The following is a 6,000-nucleotide window of genomic DNA, read 5'->3' on the forward strand; positions in this document are numbered from 1 at the left end:
TTCACAGGATATAAAGAATCTCTCAGTGACACGGACAGCTTGGTTCTGTGGTGTGTGTTCTGTAATGTCAAGATGAGCGGTTTATATCTGCTCAAACCGAATCTAAATGCTGTGATGTAATTTGCCCTCCCTACCTAGGTAAACCGGTTTGGTCAGTGTGTGAGCCCTAATTTATGTCACCTGCAATACTGGGTGTGTGTGAGTGTGTGTGTCATTCATCAATCTGGGACGATGTGTGTGTGTGGTCCTGGTCCACTTAACCTAACCAGTCTGTCTTGTTAGATGAGACAGTGGTCACTAAAATGTCACATGAGAGAGTGTGTTTGTGTCTGTATGTCACATGAATCTAGTGTGTGTGTGTGTGTGTGTGTGTGTGTGTGTGTGTGTGTGTGTGTGTGTGTGTGTGTGTGTGTGTGTGTGTGTGTGTGTGTGTGTGTGTGTGTGTGTGTGTGTGTGTGTGTGTGTGTGTGTGTGTGTGTGTGTGTGTGATGTGATCACTCAGTTGTTAACAAAAGGTAATTTAGTCACACCCTAATCAACTGGTTTTGGCCTCCAAGTGGGGGCTCTCTCTCTCTGGGGAACCTGTTTGATGAGTAAGCTTTGGTTCCAGCCGTTGGAGCAGATGGCTAAATCCACATTATTGTCTGGTTCCACTTGCCAGTCTGATTATGCTATAATAATGTCTAATAACCAATAAAAAATATACTACAGAAGCAACAGCCAATCTATTTTAAAATAAGCTGACATACGATGGCATCTGCCTGTTATATCTCAATGTGTTTTACACAAGGTTTAAGTTTAAGTTTAAGTTTAAGTTTATTTGGATCCCCATTAGCCACAGCAGTGCTGGGGCTATTCTTCCTGGGGTCCATAACACATAAAATACAGTTACAGACGTATACACTCACAACATTTACATGTCATACTACAGACAATTAAAACAACAATAAAAACCCTTATACACTCACAACATTTACATGTCATACAGACAATTAAAACAACAGTAAAAACCCTAATCAAATTCATAATACAATATAAAAATACAAAATTATACAATATTTTAATAATATATCCCTATCAGACACATGCCTTTTCATTCATATATACCTATCTCTTTATCAGACACATACATTTTAATTTACGTACACACTATCTATTAGGTAATGTCAATTTCTTTGGTTGAAAATGTTGTTTTACCACGATTTTGAAACGGCATTTACTATTCTCCTGCTTAACATGTCTGGGAAGAGAGTTCCATTCCTGCATACCACGGAACATGACAGTTCGCTTCATTGCATTCGACCTCACTTTTGGAAGTGTAAAACATCGTGCAGAAGCATGTCTGGTGGAATGGTTGTGTCTGTCAAGACTTATTGATAAATTGTTATATAAAATTGAGGGGATCTTTGTAACAAAAATATTCCTAGTGAATACAAGGAGTGAGCAGAGTAATTTATGTTTGACAAGTAACCAAGTTAAACAACTGTGCATCGGCGCAACAAGGTCACTGATTATGAGGAATTCATAGTTAAAAGCCTCACTCATGATCAAGGTGGCGACTATCAAAATATTTTTGATAACATTGCAGGCTTGCCATTAACCCTTTCTGTGCCGAAAACGGAGATCTACGTTTTTCTGTGGCCCAGCGCTTGAGTGCCGTTCACGTCACAGAAACGTAGATCTACGTTTTTGTTTCTGTATTTCTTTTATTCGATATTGCTATTCATAATTCATCAGGGCACCTTGTGCATGCTGTACTGTAGGGATGTCCGATATTATCGGCCTACCGATATTATCGGCTGATATCGGCATTAAAATGTGATATCGGAAAATAACGGTATCGGTTTTAAAAAAAATTATTTTTAATTTTTAACATTTCTATAACCTTTATTTACCCAGGCAAGCAAGTAAGAACAAATTATGATTTTATTTATTGTCAAAAGTATGCATAATGTTGTGTTAATTCCACAACAAGATATATGTAATGTTAATTACCTGAAATTATTCCGTTTTTTGGGGGGGAAACCCTGCATATATCGGTATCGGTTGATATCGGTTGAAATCGGTATCGGAAATTAAGAGTTGGACAATATCGGTATATCGGTATCTGTTGTGAAGGGCCAGATTAAAGCTGAGAATCTACATTTATTGTTTTATATACCTTGTATATTATTTATATATACACGTTATATCCCTTTAAGCCTGCGTTTGAATCCTAGTAATATTTGCTTTCCTTATTGGATAACGCTATCGGCGCCAGACGGCGAGCCCCTAAAGTCAGGTTCAAAAGCGAGTCCGGGCATGTTGCAACATGCCTGGAGACGGCGCATTGATTCGAGACGAGAACTGAGGTTCGGCACTAGAAAGCCACTTAAGTATATATACGGCGGCAGGTGCGAACAGTAGCTGTTCATCAAGTTCAGTGTGATTCTAATGTAGTGAGAAGCAGTTCGTCTAACAGAGCGTTGAGAACCACGTGCGAAGTGAATAGTAAAAGTGTCAGATTTAATGCAGTAACGTCAAGTTCGACTTAGCTTAATGTGAAGTGAGTCGTTAATTTATTGTGTATCGTGCCAACAGCAGTTCGTTCGTGTGCAGCATTACCCAGCAGTTCGTTCGTTTAGCTAGTGGAACCTTAGCCAGTGTGCGTGGACTAAATACATTGGTGCCAGTACACGAGGAGGCCTAGTCGGAGAACCTACTGGACATGTGCATATTGGAACCGACGGCGGCGATTGCAGAACCAGTATTGGTTGGATTATAGTGATTGTGGAACGTACTACCCTTGGAGAAGAGCATCGTTAATACCCACTGTCGTTTGGATTTAACCACCGTGAGGATCTACTTCGGGCTGGCTTCGTGGACCGAGGCTAGCTGGCTATCATCATTGCTATCGTGCAATTGGATTACAGTTATTGCTTGTGGCTGAGCTTTGGATTACAAGGACTGGATTCTGTACGTGAACCCCCTTCTTCTTCAATTGATCAGACTGAGTATCTGAACATTCCTCTCTCCTCCAGAACTTACATCTCTGGGAGGAAACCCCTTGTCTCCAGTGGTACCAGCGTTTCCCCCTATAATTGCCATCCTACGCCAGGCGGCGTTAGCCTAGTACCCCATCGTAGGAATTATTCTATTCCCACTGACTTTTGCTACTGACTGACTTATGCATATTCTTCGCCATACAAGCGCGACCCTAATTCTCATATCTGTACAATTTGCTGCATAATAATAAATACCCTCAATGATATTTCTTTGTCACCGTGCTGTGTTATTATGAGTGTCTGCCATAATTAGTTGTACTGTCTGGCAAGTAATACTAAGTACATAACTAGCAGTGGTTTAATATATCACAATCTTTAATACAGTCAGGGTTTTGTAACCCCTCATTTACAATTGGTCCTTCGAGCCGGAGGGTATCAGTAATCTTAATATCATATTAATATTGATATGGCCAGCGGCGGACACTCTCCAGACAGCTCTCCCAAACTAGAGCGCCCTAGGCGCAAATGTCAGCCCCCTCCACACCTGGAGGACTACGCTTTCGTTTTACCTCCTAGCTTATCTAAAAAGACGTTAAGCACGGATAAAACTGATAGCTTAAGCATGCCCAATCCTATCGACTTGTCGGCCCCACCAGTAGAGACCCCAGTGGGTTCAAACGAAACTGACTTAGCTCACGGGGGAACAAGCGGGACATGACGTGACTATACCCCAAGACAGCGTCACCGGGATAGACCCCGGAGCGCCCAAGGATAAAGAAAGCGCCACTGGGATAGACCCCGGAACGCAAGAGACCCAAGAGCGCGCACCCGAGATAGACCTCGGTGCGCACCCAAGAGAAGAGTACCGCGCTCAAGAGATGGACCTCGGGGCGCGGGAGAAATCAAGAAGCAGCGCTCAAGAGATGGACCTCGGAGCGCGCCAAGAGAACAGGTCCCCACCAAGTCCTGTCAGCGCCCGATCACCTCCATCAGTGTCATCCCCCAGCGAGGCTGACCAGCGACTAGCACAAGCCTTGATTGCCACACTAACTGCATCAACCGAAAGAGACCGTCTCCAAGCACAGCCACTTAGTGAGCGCGAACACTCTGCAGTGGAGCGCGAACGTCTCCAAGCGCAACAACAGAGTGCGCGCGAACAGTCTGCAGTGGAGCGCGAACGTCTCCAAGCGCAACAACAGAGTGAGCACGAACAGTCTGCACTGGAAAGAGAACGCATCAGACTGGAAGAGAGGCGCCTCCAGGCTGAAGAAAACATTCAGCGAGAACGCGCCAATGCACAGCGCGAAGCAGAGCGAGACCGTCTGCAGGCGCAGATGATAGAACAATTGATCCAGAGGGCAACCCCCCCCTCCTCCACACGGAGCTCCCGGAGATCATCACGACACGGGTCGAGGGCACCTTCCCCTACCCGACAAATCTACACGGGACCCAGCCAACAGGAAGAACCGGCCTACGTCGCCGAGCCCCCTCCCCGACCGGGCTATACGGGACCCAGCCAACGGGAAGAACCTGCCTACGTCGCAGAGAAACTAACTAGAAGACTCCAGGACCTAGCGGAGGACGAGGGAGGACAGCAAGCCCACCACCACGAACCTACTTTGGACCAGGAGGCCCAGTACAGCCCCGACCTCAGCCCAGAGTCACTGCGTTACAAACCCCCGACCCAACCCATGGGTGAGTTTAATACACAGTCAGCACCGAGGAGCAGCACCTGGGGGCCCGGCCTCTGGTACCCACCCAGCACTAACCCACGACCACCCGTATGGGGAGACTCGCCCAGGAGGCCTCTCCCCCTACGTTCATTGGTGTCCCAGCCATCCATGGCATCTTACCTTGGAACACCGACGTTCCCAGACTTTACATGTGAGGACAGAGCACAGTACACGGAACTACGCATGTGTTTAGAGACTATAATGTCCGATGTACACGACGAGTCTTATAAATATGCCATCCTCCTCAAGCATCTTAAAGTGCCCAGAGCACATAACATAGCGCTGGCATATTCGAACTCAAGAACCCCCTACTCAGATGCTCTGGTGGCCCTCGACGCGCGCTATGGACGCATATGGGATTACGTGATCCAAGAAATACGAGATATTGACCGCCTCCCCCCAGCCAAAGACAATAGAGCACTAGATGACCTCTCTATCAAGGTACAATCCCTTGTGGGGATGCTGGGGTCACAAAAGGAGAAGGGGAGATATGAACTATATGCAAATTCCAACGTGGAGCGGATACTGGAGAAGCTCCCTCCAGCCCGTCAAGAGCGTTTTCGGCGGCAGAAAGACCACCGCGACCCCCACGGCCCAGAACCATCCCTCCTAGACCTGGCTGATTTCCTCGCCAGGGAGGTCAGCAGTCTACGATTGGACACATTCGTGTGGAGTGGCTCTAGCCCTAGAGATGGACCGAGGAGGTTCAATGACAACCGCCGGTCCGTGACCGTTATGCACCAGGCCGAGTCAGTGCCGCAGCACAAGAACCACAACACCCCCCCCGCGAAGGGAAAGTGGAAGATTGCCTGCCAGTATTGTGAACATGAACATTGGCTGTCTCAATGTGACACCTTTAAGAAGCTGACTGCTGAAGAAGTGAGTCAGTGGATCAAAGCGAACCGCCGCTGCTTCCGCTGCGCGCGCAGCCACATGGCAGCTGAGTGCCGCCTGAAGAAAAGATGTAGCAAGTGCGACGGTGCCCACCTGGATGTCCTACACGACAGCAACAAGATGAGACCCGTACCACAAAGCAGCTCGAGAGTAAACGTCATGTATATAGACCCTGCGAAGAGCGGGAGCTCCCGAGTGCTCTTGAAGGTGGTCCGAGTGCTCCTAAGCTACGAGGACAAGGTCCTGGACACTTACGCCGTCCTCGACGATGGGTCTGAAAAGACTCTCCTCCTCGCTTCCGCCGCAGCCCAGTTGGGCCTGCGGGGTACCGAAGAAACAATGACAATCCGTACTATTCGGCGAGACCTAAAGACCATAAAGGGCGAAAA

This window comes from Notolepis coatsorum (assembly GCF_963971535.1).
Source record: "Notolepis coatsorum genome assembly, chromosome: 6".
Taxonomy (NCBI): domain Eukaryota; kingdom Metazoa; phylum Chordata; class Actinopteri; order Aulopiformes; family Paralepididae; genus Notolepis; species Notolepis coatsorum.